Source organism: Suncus etruscus, chromosome 3 (genome assembly GCF_024139225.1).
Source record: "Suncus etruscus isolate mSunEtr1 chromosome 3, mSunEtr1.pri.cur, whole genome shotgun sequence".
NCBI classification, from domain to species: Eukaryota; Metazoa; Chordata; class Mammalia; order Eulipotyphla; family Soricidae; genus Suncus; species Suncus etruscus.
This window is the reverse complement of record NC_064850.1, coordinates 59,711,896-59,730,101: the sequence shown is the minus strand read 5'-3', so window position 1 is coordinate 59,730,101 and position 18,206 is coordinate 59,711,896. Positions and strand designations below refer to the sequence as shown.

Genomic DNA, 18,206 nt, shown 5'->3' with positions numbered 1-18,206 from the left:
AAACATAACTCAATGATTTAGTCCAGGCACTCTTTCACCTTTAGATACTTGTTTAATTCCTTCTTATCTCTTTTCAAACCTCAATATTTCTCCATCATTTTCAAGCAATTAATTACTGTTTCCTATATGCATTAACAGAAAGACACCTTTAATAAAAGCTAGATCACAGATCACAAAGTCTTACCAGAATCCTACTTTATATGTTACAGCAATGTCATAATAATTGCAATCTTACATTTTTCCCACAGTTTAAATTTTTTAAACTACTTAAGGATTGTTTTGTTTTCTCAAAAGGATCTGGTTAGCAAATACGAAGTATTTCCTTTGCATGCAGCTGACCTGGATTTAATCTCTGGCACCCCATATTATTCCCAAAGTCCTGCAAGAGTAGCTGCTGAGTGTAGAACCAAGGTCAATACAAAAAGATAAATGACCTTGATATTAAACCTGAAACCATAGGTACCGTATTTGCCGGGGTATAAGGCGACCCCCTAATTTTGCAGTTAAAACATAGGTTTAGGCCTATATTCGCTGTATCAGAATATTCCTGTGCTGCAACTGTATGTACCACAGTGAGCCAATCACAACAAGCAAAGGTTCAAAGGTTATACTGCAATAGACTTCCTCTCTGACTCTGGCCAATCTGAGCAGACTTTTGACAGTGTAGATTTGGGTCTAGAACATTGTCTAATTTGCATGCATAAAAAGCCTGCTTGGATTGGCTGAGTTAGAGAGGAGGTCCGAGCAGCCTTGCAGTGATTGGTGCAGGATCGGGTTGAAAAATTCGTTTTGTGGCAATATTCAGACAATTTTCTTTTCGACATATTGAAACATTTTTCGGGACATACTCGGTGTATAAGACAACCCCCGAAATCGGTTGACTTTTTTTTGTTTCAAAAGTCGTCTTATACGGTAGATAGAGGGAACCATAGGCAGAAAATTCTATGGCATTGAAGCTAATGGCATCTTTAAGGATGAAATACCACTGGTCACACAGTGGAAGAAAAGATAAACAAATGAGACTACATTAAACTGAAAAGCTTCTGCACTTCAAAGTAAACAGCGACTATGTAAACAGGCCCAATCCACTGAATGGAGAAACTCTAACCAATACCAAACTGATAAATGGTTAGTATCTAAGAAAAACAGGTTACTAACAGAACTTAACAAGAAAAAAAAATATATAACCCATGAAAAAAATGGGAGAAGAAATGAACATATATTTCCTCAAACAAATAGCCAAAAGACACTTTAAAAAAATGTTCCACATTTTTTGCATCAGGGAGATGCACATCAAAACAATAATGAGGTATTATCTCACACCACAAAGACTGAGGTACATCATTTAAAAAAAAATAACCAGTGCTGGCGTGGATATAGGGTGAAAGGGATCTAATTCACTTTTGGGAGGAATGCCATATAGTCCAACTTTTCTTAAAAAACAATATGGATATTACTCAAAAATATTGGAAATTGAGCTTCCATATGAATTAACTATATCTTTACATTTGAAGTAACATTCATGGGAAATCTATTTAAAGCATATAAGAATACTATCCAGTTTAAAGATTCATTTTATGATCACTGCTGTTACCTGATAAATAGCATTTCAAGCTAGTTATTTTCTTTCAAGTCCTCTACTGGAAAAATGACATTATATTTTTCTGAAGCTTAATTCTGAATGCCCATTAAAATAAATTTGCTTTAATTATTTTATTTCTTAAAAACAAAAAACAATTCATTAGGATAAAACTCAGTAAATCAATACTAGATTTTCTTTCCTTCATAGGTAATTTAATAAAATAAGAACATTCAAGTATATTAAAGATTATTATCTCAAAACGGCATTGGAATGATATTGTATAAACACAAATTATGGGTAATTAAAATTTATTTAGAAAAAAAGTTATTTCAAAACCTGCCTAAATTATGCTTCTCAAATGGTAGGATATATTAAGACATTATTAGGTATGATAAACTATGCCTAGAATTTGATGGCCAATCTGGAAAACTGCACCACACATATTCATCAGAATAAGTAAGACAGTAATTAAAAATCCACATGAAAATTCATTGTTGCTTAATAAATAGAAAATATTGTGTTTAGTAAACCTGAAAATATACTGCTTAATGATTATTTATTTTTTGTTTTATTAAATTTTTTTCTGAAACCTGATGGTGCTTGGGATTTACTCTCTGCTCTTCACTTAGTGTGTGTGTGTGGGGGGTCCCTTCTATGGGGACTTTTGGGAATTGGAACTAGACCAGCCATAGATACTTAACTAACTCTATGGCTCTTTATAATCATTTGCTTAATCTGAAATTTGAAGTGAATTAATAAAAGAAAAATCAATGAGGAGTAATATCCAGTGTTTAAATACAAGTCGAAGAAACATTTGACAATTACCCAGCCTAGCTTAATCTTCCTATAAGAGTATACACAGAAATGGAGTACAATCATATTTCCATCATGAAAGTGGCTTTAATTCTGGAGGAAATGTTCTATATTTTCACTTTGATGCATAATATAATATTAGATTAAAACAGTCCTCAATTCCATCTGATCTATTAAAATGTAATATTTTGCAAAACTTAGATAAGGGCCACACCCAACACAGTTTGAGGAAAGTTTGGAATGTATGGCAGGACTGCCTCAAGTTTTACTATGCCTGTGGTAAGCCTAACAATTCACATTCAAGCTGGTTGTTAAAAAATCATATTAGGGAGGCCAGAGCGGTGGCACAAGTGGTAAGGCATCTGCCTTGCCCACGCTAGCCTAGGATGGATCGCTGTTTGATGCCCTGGCATCCCATATGGTCCCCCAAACCAGGAGCGATTTCTGAACTCATAGCCATGAGTAACCTCTGAGCATCACTGGGTGTGGACCAAAAACCAAAAACAGGAAAGAAAAACTTATATTAGGTCTAGAGAGATAGCACAGAGGTAGGGCTTTTGCCTTGCAAACAGCCTATCCAGAACAGATGGTGGTTTGAATCTAGACATCCCATATGGTCCCCAGAGCCTGCCAGGAGCGATTTCTAAGCACAGAGCCAGGGGTAACCCTTGAGAGCCACTGGGTGTGACCCAAAAACCAAACCAAACAAACAAAAAAAAAAACAGAAACAAAAAAACTCATATTAAGCAATGCAGTATACGGGGCCACCAGAGCTATATTAGTGCCTTCCAAGAATGCATACAGTTTCAAGGAATCAACTCATTGTGAAAATGCAAAATAACATTTCACCCCATTAAACTATTATTCTAGTCTAGTACAATATTTAAAAATTATTTGTATTATTTATATGTATAGTTATCTGTAACAATTATGTGATCTTTAGAAGCATGTATAAAATAATTTATAATTAATGAGAGATAATATATAATTTTAATAATTATTCACTACAAATATATATGAATGTATGTACACATATAGAGACATATACATGTTAAAAGTTATTTTTAGAAAAATTACTGCTACATATTATGAAGCCAGATATAGTTTTAATTTTTAATGTTGCAATTTTATGTTTATAGTCCTAGTGACTATATATGTTAACACTTTTGCATTTAAATAATACACATCTAATTATTTCAGTTATCTCAGTAAAACCGTTGACTGTATTTCAGAGGACAGTTTTATTTTTGTTTATTCATGAAAAGTTTATCATAGAATAAAATTGTGTTGTTTATATAGTATTAGAATAAATAATATTAAGTTTTATACACCATTTAGAAATGGCTTCCACCACTTGCATTCATGAAACATACAGCTCTGGCACTATATTTTCTCCTTCTTTCTTCTCCATGGGGGTAAAAGAACTATAAATTTACCATCTGCTCTAAGAATTTCTGGCCATAAAGACTGCAGTTAAAACTATACTAATAGCTCAGTTCAGACAAGAATGATTCCTTAATTTTCATTTCTTATAGAGTAAGTTAATTAAATCCATTAAAGCCTTTTTATCACTCCATAAGGCTACTCAGGTTTTTTTTTTTGTTTCCATTTAAAAATAGCAGGTCAAATTCTATATATTTGTTATCATCACAATTTTATACATATACAATTTTTTTCTGGCTCATACATTTAGCAGTTACCATAAATTTTAAATAGTTTATTTTAGATAAGCAGGTTGCTACTACTAAATTTAAAATTTTATGTATATTGAATTAAGGTGATTTTATTACCCAAAATGAATGATTTAGGAGTATGTTTATGTCTAGTATCATGCTGAAAGTATGTTCATAAATGATTATAATACAAAGTTCTCCAAATAGAAGAAAGTGCTCTTGAAGTATAAAAATGTGAGAATATTTACATTTTATTGGGTCCGCATTGGTAGATTCATAAAACTACAATATGGCTAGCACATTATAGAGAATAGTTCTAAGAGTCTCTAATAGGAAAATGGTTAACCATGTGTCCTCAGTTTCTAGCTTAGTGTTGAGTCCACTTTTGAGAAAACTGCATTTTAAAATAAAAGAGAAACAAACATTTTTAGGAGCATAGGGAGAAGAATTTATTAGAGAAATCCTTAATGATTAATGAAAATTGTCAGGCTGCTAAATAAATGCTTATAGCCATGCCAAAGGAAACAGCAGGTCATCTGTGTTGTGATTCCCTAAATTCATGAATGACTCAAAAGTTAATGAATAAAAATAATAGGATATTTAAACATTTCAAACAAAAATTATATTCATTAATTCAGTTGACAAGTATTTATTGATTGCCAAACATGTGCTTCAATCATGATACAGTGTATGCAAGACAATGAGTGTACTTTAAAATTTTTTAAATCAAAACTTGATGGAGGGTGCTGGAAGGTTATTGGGACCTTAGTGATTCCATTAAGAATGGTACTCTAGGAGCCCAGCATCCCATAAGGTCCCCGTGCCTGCCAGGAGCTATTTCTGAGCAGATAGCCAGGAGTAATACCTGAGCACTGCTGGGTGTGGCCCAAAAACCAAAAAATAAAATAAAATAAAATAAAAAAGAATGGTACTCTGAATACTCCTGGGTGTTGACCCAAAATAAACAAAACATTTAAGTAAAATAAAATTTTGACCCAATGATTTCTTGCTTTAAATTAAAATTGCTTTGAAAAGGTAAATTATTATTTTTGTTTTGTTTTGTTTTTTTGTTGTTTTTTTTGTTTGTTTGTTTTTTGGGCCACACCCATTTGATGCTCAGGAGTTACTCCTGGCTAAGCGCTGAGAAATTGCCCCGGCTTGGGGGGACCATATGGGATGCTGGGGGAACGAACCGGGGTCCTTCCTTGGCTAGCGCTTGCAAGGCAAGACACCTTACCTCTAGCGCCACCTCGCCGGCCCCAAAGGTAAATTATTTTTATTTCTAGATAGAATGAAATGCCAAGAAAACAACCAAAACAACAACAAATCCAAACTACTAAACTACATTACTCCCAAATTTTTCCACAAATACTTTTTGCACATTAATTTCAAAACCAGGAACATTGTGTATAATAAAGATACAGCACAGATAGTACTGGAAAGGTAACAAAATCGTTATCCTGGCTGGAAGTCATTTGGAGATTCTATATTTTCTGATCCATATAAATATGTAATCATACTCAGAATAGATTGTTTTACTCTTTGGCAGTCATTGTAAAAAGGGTATCTCAGTGAACCAAATAAAATTAGAAGTACTCTCTTAAAAGTTAGAATTTAGTACAAGATTGAATAATCACACAAATAAGTACAAAAATATGCAAAGACAGTCTTGTTTATATGATATAGGAAATTTTTTTATTATTTCCAAACTAGCCCACATGTCCCCATTAGGAAGCTCACCTCCCTCCTGCATTAGGCCTCTCCCATCGTTTTTTACTGAATTGCTCCAAACATACCAATGAAGTACATTTATTAGAACCTTAATATCAGTAATCTCATGGTCTCCTTACCTGCCAGCCTTGTAAAATCTCCTCCTCAGCTCTACATTATTTGGATTTTCCTTGCAGAAATAATAAGTGTGATTTAACAGGGAATTACAAGAAATTAAGGGCCACCAAATTCTCCACAATTTTATATCCCAGTGTTGGCCTAGACACAAATACACATTCACACAGATGTACAGTTTTGTATTTCATAATTTTTTACAGAATAAGATTATGTTAATCATGTGTTAACTACTACTCTACATTTTAAATAAAGTAATTAACATTAACCATTGAATATTTAGTTGACAAAATTTGCTTATAAGAAATATGTACTAATGTTGATTAGAGTTTAGAACACGTGATTGTGCTACAGTTTCTGTAATAGATTTTGGCATACATCATCTTCTTTCAATTCTCTACAGATATTTCAAGAGTCATGTTTAATAGCTATTGAAATGATAAATAGGAATCTATCAGTGTTCAAAATATGTCATAACAACAACAAACATAGGCTAGGAGTTTGAAGAAACTGGCCCTCATTTCTGGGGAGACAAAATTAAAATCAAGATACCGACAGCCTTAGGTTCTATTGAGACTGCTTTCTTTGTCTTGTAGATATTTACCTTCTTGCTATACTTTCAAATGGCTATGGTGCTATGCATTAAATATATGATTTATTTAACATATATTAATACCTCATTTTTTTCTGTAGGGGTCCTAACAAGAATTCCTTAGGGACTGAGGTTCTCTCATATAATAGTGAGCCCAACGTAATAGGTGGTGCTTGAACATGTTGCTGGAGATGCATGTGGTTCTGGGGAAAATGTGGGATATCTGTCACACAGTACATAATCTACATCACTTTGATTAGTTGCCCATTTCTAATATCTTTTTAGAAGTGCACCATTCACTATAAAGAATTCATTATACAGTAAAATTATTTTGACTAAATCCCATATCAATTTATAGGAAGCAGGTAATGTTTTATTAAATAGATTACATGTTTCTGAACAGAAACATGAGATATTAAATAACAACCTTCTTGGAACTGTTGAGGAATTTGGATATACAAAAAAGAAACACTAATAGTTTCTAAATCTCTCCTAAAATGATTAGGACTCTGGGTAGATCTGAGTTTGGCCAAGGGCATACAGGATTCTCCATGTTTTCATAGATCCAGAATATTCACAATTGGTCACACAAAGAATACAAGAGCAAATCCAGCTAAAGTCACATAGAGTATGGGATGTAGATTATTCTTGCTGCTGAGTCCTTCAAAGCTAATAGGCATTGACAGTTCTATAGAAGCAAAGTTTTGTTGTACTCAAAGAGTACTGATCAGAAGGAAAGTTACATTAACAAATGAAGATAATTCTTGACATGTCAGTTCCATCACACTGATTCAGTCACTTCCATTAAAATTTCCCCTGTTGGGACATGCCAAAGCTATTCAGATCCTCTCCCTAGATCCCTTAATCTATTAAATCTCTCAATGAATAATTTGCACCAGCGGACCCTGGAATTGATAATAGTTATGGGGGGAGTAGAATAGCTGTTCAGAGAGCAGGATATTTTTCAAACCAGATTCTGTATGAGTTCATAGGACGAACTGGAATAAAAACCTTACAAAGTGTCTGTAGAAACAATAATTTAGGAAGTTTTTAAACAACCTTTAGATGAAAATACTTTAAAAAAGTATTATCATTTTTAATCATGACTCTTTATAAAATTTCAGTTTGTAAAAGTTTTTCTTTAAAAACTGAATAATATAATAAAGTAAAAAATCCAATGTATAGCACTTAAATGTAAAGTGGTTCTACTGCTATTTAAAATAGTTTGGTGGTTTCTCAAAAAGTTAAACACGTTGTTACCCAGTGATTTCATTCAGACTACATCGAGTATTAGTAATAGGTACAAAAATACTCATAAATTTATATTTATAACATAACCAATAGCAAGATGTCAATGAAGAAATAACCTAAATATCATTGGAAAACATGATAAAATTGTGATATATATCAATGCACCTATGTTTATGTAGTACACTATTGATCAGTAATAATAGGCATTCATTACTGAAGCAATCTAAAATGTGGATCAAATTGGAAAAATATTATGCTAAGTGAATAGGGAAAGACTAAAAAAGCCACATAGTATACTATTCTATAAGGAATGTCTAGAATGTATAAATAAAGAGGGTCAGAAAGCAAATTGGTCACTGATAGAGATTGGAGAGTACTAAATAGGGAATAACTGCTGAACGAGGGAAAGCCTTTATTCTGTGGTAATGGGATGTTTGAAAATATTTGTATGCATTATTGTTGAGTTAAATGTCACTATATCTTTCACTTAAGAATGGTTCACTTATTTCTATATGAATTCTAGCATAAGACAAAAAGAGAGGGAGGGCCAGATTGATAGAATAGCCGGTAGGGCATTTGCCTTGCACATAGCCAACCCAGGTTCTATTCCCTAAATCCTATATGGGCCTCAAGCCTGCCAGGAGGAATGTCTGAGCTCAGATCCAGGAGTAATCTTTGAGCATTGCTGGGTTTGGCTCCAAAACAAATAAAATGGGGGGAGGAAAGGGTTCAGGTAAAATTACATATGGATGATTCTAAACAAATAATTTATACCTTAGAAGACACAAAATGAATACTGGTAGATTTCTAAGGCAATGGGGATAGAAGATACAATTAAACAATGCATGTAAACAAATGCATGTAAACAATCTCAATTACAACATTCTAATCTAAAATGGAAACTAATATTAGTGGCATAATTGACCTAATTTTCCATGTTTTTGTATGAAACTAATAATTTCTGAACGGAGTATTTACCAAAATTTCTCTAATAGCAACAACTTTATAAAAACATTGTGAAGATTTCTCTAAACATGCCAAAATTTATTTTATTAGTTTCTTTATCTAGATGCAAAATTCAAATTAAGTAACTGTATTGAACATATATGAAAAACAAATAATTAATATATATTATTTTCCACCAATCAATTACAATTTGTAGAAACAATACTTTAACCTGGGGTCAGCAACCTGCAGTTCCAGAGCCACATGCAGATCTTTTGAAGTTTTGCTACTGCAGGCCGTATAGCAGGGTGGTGGGGAGCAGTATCACTTAAATGTTTTAATTGGCTATTAATTTTCACAAATATATTTTACACTGTTAAGTAAAAAAAGTTTTTTTTTCAGATTGACAGCTAACTGCATAATCCTGTATATAGCATTAAGATAAGAAACAATCTATACAGTGCTATATTTGTTTTAAATGCTGTGAGGCTCCCAGGTTGCTTTTTTTTTTTCCCCTTCTGAAATGAGTCCAAGTGTCTCTTTATGTCTTAAAGGCTGCAGATCCCTGTGTGAGGGGAGGAGAAAAATAGAGAGTGAAAGGGAAAAATAAATAGAAATGAAATGAGAAGGGAAAAAGGAAAGTGTGAGAAAGATAAAGGAGAAAGAGAGAGAAAAGGAGAATTAATTCTCAGTTATTTTTGGCTTCGATAGCACATTAGAGTCCCCTTTTGGATTTTTCTTTGGACATGTATTTAAGTGAGATATCTCTAAAAATACTCATGCCAAGTAATCATAATCTTGTCTTGGAACCATATGGGGAAAATATATAATAAAAATTAAAGAAAGGCCTAAAGAAAACTAGAGTTAGAAGGAGAGTTTTTTTTTTTTCCCAATGGGTAAGTGCTAGCCACGTGCAGTCCTATGGTAAATGCACACATATACACACACACTCTCAGAAACACACACACACACACACACACAACCAAGATTTGAGTAAAAGAATACTGTACATCTATGAGAAAGGCCTGAGTTCAATATGACAAGTGGCGTTGAGACATACTGCTAGAAACATATTTCTAGAAAGTGGAACTGTGGGACACACATGTGGCTAGTAAAATAGCAGCATGCTAAGTAAGTGAACAACATAAATTACCCCAAAATGGTAGCCATGGAAGAAGCACCAAGAAATCTGGTTATTATTCTTGATAGACTCTGGAGTATAGCTATTCTTCTTCGGGCTCAGAAAAGGTCTTCAATTTCTGTATCCATATACCAGGTGGGACTATAGAATAACATCTGAACAATCACTTTGTGAGTGAGAATGATATACTTCATAAATGAGCATTTATTTGCCAGTATGATATCTTCCAAACGTTTTCCATATGCCATAGCTACTAGCAACATGTCAAATAGTGACTTCATAGTTACATTTGCTGACAAAGAAAATAAATTATAAGGTCAGGTCCAGACTCATATAAACATATATAAACACACATAAAACCACATATGCATAATATTTACATAGTTTTAAAATGTATCTAAATATACATATGTAAAATGTACAGTAACAAATGAATGAAAACGAGTTTTATTGGCAATAAAAGCTCTTAAATTGGAAATTATTAGTAACCAACTCAACTGCTCTTTTGCAAATATCAATGAAAAGATCTGGAAATCGAATTTATATGAGTAGAGTTAGGAAAAAGTAACAATCTTTACATATTTAGTACATTTTCAGGAAAACTCATGCATATTTTTAAAGGTCAATTTAATTTAGCAGCATACAATGGACGTATACCTATTCATGTTCTAAAATGTCTGAGAAATATGATAAGAGTTACAAAACTACAAGTGCAGTTGAGGAAAGATTCAATGTGCAGTCTCTGTGGATAAGTACTGTACCATCAGGTTCTGTGGCCCTAAAAAGATAATCTAATAGATTCATATAGCAAAGTGGCAGGCTACAAAATTAACACACAAAAATCAATAGTCTTTTTATACACTAATAAAGATAGGGAAGACATGGACATTAAGAGAACAATCCCATTCACATTAGTGCCACACAAACTCAAATATCTTGGAGTCAACCTGACTAAAAATGTGAAGGATCTATACAAAGAAAACTACAAAACACTGCTCCAAGAAATAAGAGAGGACACGTGGAAATGGAAACACATACCTTGCTCATGGATTGGCAGGATCAACATCATTAAAATGGCAATACTTCCAAAAGCATTGTACAGATTTAACGCGATTCCTCTGAAGATACCCATGACATTCTTCAAAGAAGTGGATCAAATACTTCTGAAATTCATCTGGAACAACAACCAACCTCGAATAGCTAAAGCACTCCTTGGGAAAAGGAATATGGGAAGCATTACTTTCCCCAATTTTAAGCTGTAATACAAAGCAATAGTTATAAAAACAGCATGATATTGGAATAAAGACAGACCCTCAGATCAGTGGAATAGGGTTGAGTACTCCGAGAAGGTTCCTCAGACATATAAACACCTAGTTTTTGATAAAGGAGCAAGAAATCCTAAATTGAGCAAGGAAAGCCTATTCAACAAGTGGTGTTGCTACAACTGGTTAGCCACTTGCAAAAAAGCGAACTCAGACCCCCAGCTAATACCATGTACAAAGGTAAAATCCAAATGGATTAAAGACCTTGATATCAGAACTAAAACTATAAGGTATATAGAACAACACGTAGGTGAAAAACTCCAGGACATTGAGACTAAAGGCATCTTTAAGGAGGAGACAGCACTTTCCAAACAAGTGGAATCAGAGATAAACAGATGGGACTATATTAAGCTGAGAAGCTTCTGCATCTCAAAGAAAATAGTGCCCAGAATACAAAGGCCACCCACTGAGTGGGAGAAATTATTCACCCAATACTCATCAGATAAAGGGCTAATATCCAAAATTTACAAGGTACTGACAGAACTAAACAAGAAAAAAACAACTAACCCCATCAGAAAATGGGGAGAAGAAATGAACAGACACTTTGAAAAAGAAGAAAGGCAAATGGCCAAAAGGCACATGAAAAGATGCTCAACATCACTAATCGTCAGGGAGATGCAAATCAAAACTACCATGAGGTACCACCTCACACCAATGAGATTGGCACACATCACAAAAAAGGAAAACAAACAGTGCTGGCGGGGATGTGGAGAGAAAGGAACTCTTTTTCACTGCTGGTGGGAATGCCATCTAGTACAACCTTTATGGAAAGTGATATGGAGATTCCTTCACAAACTGGAAATTGAGCTTCCATACGATCCAGCTATACTACTCCTAGGAATATACCCAAGGAACACAAAAATACAATACAAAAATCCCTTCCTTACTCCTATATTCATTGCAGCGCTATTTAAGATAGCCAGACTCTGGAAACAAGCAAGATGCCCTTCAATAGATGAGTGGCTGAAGAAACTGTGGTTCATATACACAATGGAATACTATGCAGCCATCAGGAGAGATGAAGTCATGAAATTTTCCTATACATGGATGTACATGGAATCTATTATGCTGAGTGAAGTAAGTTAGAGGGAGAGAGAAAGACGCAGAATGGTTTCACTCATCTATTGGCTTTAAGAAAAATGAAAGACATTTTTTCAGAGACAAGAGAGATGAGGGCTGGTAGGTGCAGCTCATGACATGAAGCTCATCACATAGAGTGATGAGTGCAGTTGGAGAGATGACTACACTGAAAACTATCATAACAATGTGAATGAATGAGGGAAGTAGAAAGCCTGTCTCGAGTACAGGTGTAGGGGGGTGGGGAGGAGGGAGATTGGGAAATTGGTGGTGGGAATGTTGCACTGGTGACGGGGGTGTTCTTTACATGACTATAATCATACAACTATAATCATGTTTGTAATCACGGTGTTCAAAAAATAAAAAATAAATAAAAAATAAAATATGCAAAAATAAAAAGATAATCTTAAGAAAATTTTGTAAAACTTTGTCTTGGTTCTAACTCAACCAAAACTTCAAGTCAATTTGTTTTGTTTTCTTAATGCCAGGAGTCTTTATATACTTTGAAAGGAGTAGAAAAGGCCTAACTGTTACAGGAAGGTTTTGCTGCATATATTTATGTCTATATATATATAATAAATATAACAATATATATATAAATTTTATTTCAAGAGAGAATATCTATATATCAGATATTCTCTCTTGAAATAAAATTTACTCAATGATAAATTCAAGAATGTATTGAGTTAGAAGTTTTTGATTGAGTTATGTGCTTTAGAATTATGTGTTTCTCTATATTTTAATGCTTACTGTAAGAATTCTTACATGTAAGAATCTGTTAGGTGCCAGTATTTATTTATGATTATTATAAAATTATTTTATCCTATGTCCTTTAAATTTTTATAGTTACATAAATTAATTAAGAGTAAAAATGCAAGAATTTTCAGGATAATAATTAGTTTGTAAGCAAATGACAATATAAATAATCAGTAGAATAAAAGGTTATACAACATTGCTAGACTTAAGTGCTAATGCAGGTATTACATTGATTTATTGGTATAAAATTTTTAAAAACTTAAAATAATTGCTGAAATGTATTTTGTTCATAGATAAATATATTGCAGAGTTTCAGGCTCACTGTTTATGCTAAACTGTCTATATTTTTAATTTTTTTTATTTTTTATTTTTTGGCCACACCCTGCAGTGGTCAGAATTATTCCTGGCTCTGCACTCTTGGCAGGCTTAGGGGACCATAAGAAATGCTGGGGATTGAACTCATGTCAGCAGCATTCAAGACAATAATCCCTAGCCACTATGATAAGACTCTGCCTCCTTTTTTAAATTTTCAAGTGTTGTCTAATTTTTATTCAAGAATACAAAAAAAAGAATACAAGCTAGGTATGGTGTTTAAATAATATTTAATACATTTGAAAGAAAGGGTAGTATTATTTTTCTTTATAAACAAACAAGTGTTTATTTATTTATTGTTGGTGGAGATGTTGACAGGTCCACCATTTTGGAAAACAGTATGAAAACTCAAAAAACTAGGAATTGAGCTTCCATAAGAACCAACAGCTTCACTTCTTGGCAGCTACCACAAGGGCCCAAACACTTTATTCAGAAAAGACATTGGCACTTGTATTTTCTTTGCAGTACTATTCACAGCAGCTAATATCTGGAAACTTTTCAAGTGTACAAGAATAGACATATATACATATATGTGCACACATATGAATATATACATATATAACACAAAAACACACAATGGAGTACTACTCAGCTCTAAGTTATGATACAGTTTGCTACAGCATCAGTTTTTGGCTTTGTGATAGATCTAGATCGCATTAAGCTGAGTTAAGATAACTAGAAGGAGTGCTCGCTTCGGCAGCACATATACTAAAATTGGAACGATACAGAGAAGATTAGCATGGCCCCTGCGCAAGGATGACACGCAAATTTGTGAAGCGTTCCCTATTTTTATGTGAAAACTCTCAAAAAAAAAAGATAACTAGAAGGAGAAGTACAGATGTAGAATGATCTCTTATGTGTGAGATATAAAGAAATATAGTGGAGGGATATAAAATGCCCAAAGGCAAAAAAAGTTGAAAAATGATCTTCATTAAGAAACATACCATAGGAGTTGAGAGTATGAGAGAGTGGAACAGGATAAGGGTTAACACAAAGACAATGTTGAGGAACTGTGAGGGTTGTGTTATGCATAAACATTACCATAAATGGTATTGTAATATGGTATGCTTTAAAAACTCAAAAGCTGCAATAAAAATAGCCAGACATATAGCTTTCAAATTAATATTTTAATATTTGGGGGATAAATGCATGGATGTGGAATAGGTGCATCATTGTTTCATGATTCTTACTTTTTTGAGAAATCTCCATATCTCCATAATGTTTTCCATAGAGTTCGTACCAAGTGACGTACTTACCATCAGCAAATATGAGCTCATGAGCTCTTTTTTTTTTTTTTTTTTTTGCTACATGGGTAGTTTGAGTGATAGTGTAACATTTATTTTTCATAGTAGTAAGTACTATTTTATATTCACTTAATTTGCTATACTAAATCCTACAGTCAATACTTATTACTTATTAGGTACAGTATGATTAAAATATGGTGGCCTTGTATTTTCTTAATGAAATATGATAGAATTTGCCAATTTTTTTACTTTGACTTTTTAAGTATATTTCAATTTGTATACTGACTTTCTATATGCATATGTATCTACTTATTTGGAACTTACATATTCCTCAAATATAAAAAATTAGTTAAAATTTTTAAAAACTGACTTTAAGAATTTTAAACAACCTACATAGCCAACTTAACTTTCACACACTTACATAAACCATAAAAGTTCAATTTCACCGTACCATATATGTGCAGTTCAATTTAAGTGTGGTCATCGAATTCATTGCAGAACAAATTATTCTTTCTGCTTCTTAAAGATGACATTGATGTAAGTCATAGAAAAAGAAGAAAACTATCTTTCAACTTTAGCAATTTACTGGTAGAGTGACCATAACTAATGATATTCATCTTGGGCATCCCATTAAAAATTAATGAGGAAGTGACATTGGAAACTAAAATTAGTGACTAAAGCTCATTCTGAGCCAATTATATGAAGGGATTTAAAATCTGAGAAAACTCTAAAGAGATAGAGTTTATATATTTGTTTCTTATAAATACTTGCATCAGGATGTATATGAATACTCATGTACACACACACAAATAAAACCCAATAAATACTATGTATTGGATTTTATATTATTTAAACTCAAATAAATACTAATTACACTTTGAGGTTTGTAGATAATATGTTCAAACTAAAACTCAAATAATCATTTAAATAAACCAAAATGTTTAATATTTTGCTTCCAGAAAATAGCAGTCAATACAGTATGTAGAAACCTTTGTTTTCAAAATGATCTCTTGAAAATTATTTTCTAATTTTATTTCCCAGAAAAGACAAACACACAGAAGAGAAACTTCTTGATGTTGAATCAAAATAATTGATTTAGAAAGAAATAAAAATAAAATAAAAAGAAATAAAAAAAATAAAAGGTTCACGAGAGAAACTGAAATATCAGAAAAGGGGTCACCATTATTGATTAATACTAACAAAATAAAACTGCAGAAGATGGGTTTTTATATCCTTAGAAGATTAAGTCTGAAGCCAACTTACTTAGAAAACTTACCTTTGTATAAAACTCAAGTCCTAAGTCTGTGGGGTTCTATGAAGATGTAATTAAGGTAAGTATCATGACTTTTCCTGGAATATCAAGAGCTTTGACACTTGAGTACTGGGTTTATTATTTTGATGGAGCACCTTACCGTGACCACATTGATCCCTGGCAAAGCATATCTTGAGCAACACTAAACCCTTGGACCCTAGAATTCAACTGTTCTTCATGATTGGCCACAGATACTGATTCTGGCCTGGAGACTCCCTAATCATCACTTGGCACCACCCACCCAAAGAATAGTCTTAGTATCAGGATTATCACTTGAAGAACTGGGGCTTCTGTTCTCATATTGGAGTCCTGGGTTCAATTATTGGCATTGCATGACTCATGATCACTGCAGGGAGAGTTTCCTACACATCTTTCCAGGGGTTAATCTCACATACATTTGCTGAGTATATCTCAATAACTTAGAAAAAGAAAGATAAAAAAGAACACACAAAATATTAAATCCCATAGCAAATTGCTAAGAAGGGAAACAATGACAAATAGAACTCATATTTCAAGAAAATCAAATCTGAGCAAAACATTATGCTGAAAGAATTTATAAAAATGAATAAAGAAAGAATTTATAAAGATGACTAACCTATCATGACAATGTTATGAGTGAGAGAAGTAGAATGTCTGTCTTGAATACAGGCAAGGGATGGGGAAAGAGGAAGATGGGGGGCATTGGTGGTGGGAAGGTTGCACTGATGAAGAGGGATATTGTTTTTAGGACTGAAACCCACCTACAATCATGTATCTAGATATTGAGAATGAACAATTCAAAATAAAATTCATATGCTGTTTAAATGAAAATACTTGCAGATAATAAGGGTGGTAAGAATAAATTATAAGAAAGAACTATGTCATGTACTCAAAAGAGAAAATTAAATAAAATTAGCAAGTAACACATTTTTCCAGTTTGAAAATGTACAATAATATTATTGTAATTAAGATATGTGAATCTGGTTAAAGAAAAAAATGCTTAAAATAGACTTCTGCTTTAACATAAATATATGATAGAAAAGTAAAATCTGCAAATATATAAATTTTTTCATACTAAACTGAAACACATTAAGTGTCTGAACTAGCCAAATTTCAGAGACAAGAACTTGTAGCAGTTTTCATGAGTTGATTAGGAGGCCAAAAATTGAGAAGACAAATATATTAGACTAATTTCTGTAAGATTCACTTCTATGAAATTCTAAGAGTCACTTCTGTTTGTTTGTTTGTTTTTTGGGCCACGCCCGGCTGTGCTCAGGGGTTGCTCCTGGCTATCTGCTCAGAAATAGCTCCTGGCAGGCACAGGGGACCATATGGGACACCGGAATTTGAACCAACCACCTTAGGTCCTGCATCGGCTGCTTGCAAGACAAACACCGCTGTGCTATCTCTCTGGCCCCTAAAAGAGTCACTTCTAATGATAAGATCCAATGAGCATGTGAGAAAGCCAGTAGGCAAGGAGCATAAAGGAGCACTAGACTGATGGAAGTATTCAAATTACAGATAATGGAAAAAATAAACTGGTATGTATGTTTGTCAAAACTTGTCAAATCGCCTAATCAAACGTTGTATTTCACTTAAAGCCAACTTTAATGCCAATAGTATATAAAAAGCAATGGGTGTACATGGAATCTATCATGCTGAGTGAAATAAGTCAGAAGGAGAGAGAGAGAGATGCAGAATAGTCTCACTCATCTATGGATTTTAAGAAAAATAAAAGTCATTTTTGTAACAATCCTTAGACAATGAGAGGAGGGCTGGAACTTCCAGCTCACTTCATGAAGCTCACCACAAAGAGTGGTGAGTGCAGTTATAGAAATAACTACACTGAGAACTACCATAAGCATGTGAATGAATGAGGGAACTGGAAAGCCTGTCTGGAGTACAGGTGGGGATGGGGTAGGATGGAGGGAGATTTGGGACATTGGTGGTGGGAATTTTGCACTGGTGAAGGGGGCTGTTCTTTACATGACTGAAACCTAATCACAATCATATTTGTAATCAAGATGCTTAAATAAAGATATTATAAATAAAAAAAAAGAAAAGAAAACTCTCAAGTACTTATGTGATATGGACATTATACCTAAATTTTTTTATCTTGGAAAATTGGTTTTCTTTGATTACCTTTTCTGATGAATCATTTAGACTCTATTTTTTCTTCTGTACAAATTTAGAATTAAAATTAAATCATTGGTTAGAAATTAATAATCACTTGCTGCTCATTGAAATAAAAATTATAAATAAAAGAAATTGCATTAAAAAAGCAATGGATATATAATAAGCT

The 18,206-nt window shown here is 33.2% G+C and overlaps 1 non-coding gene across 1 annotated transcript; it reads left to right on the top strand.

Moving 5' to 3' along the window:
* The first annotated feature begins 14,053 nt into the window (after positions 1–14,053).
* On the top strand, positions 14,054–14,160 carry LOC126005522 (U6 spliceosomal RNA). The gene has a single exon (XR_007494573.1). It is a non-coding gene; the product is annotated as a U6 spliceosomal RNA (small nuclear RNA).
* Positions 14,161–18,206: the final 4,046 nt, after the last annotated feature.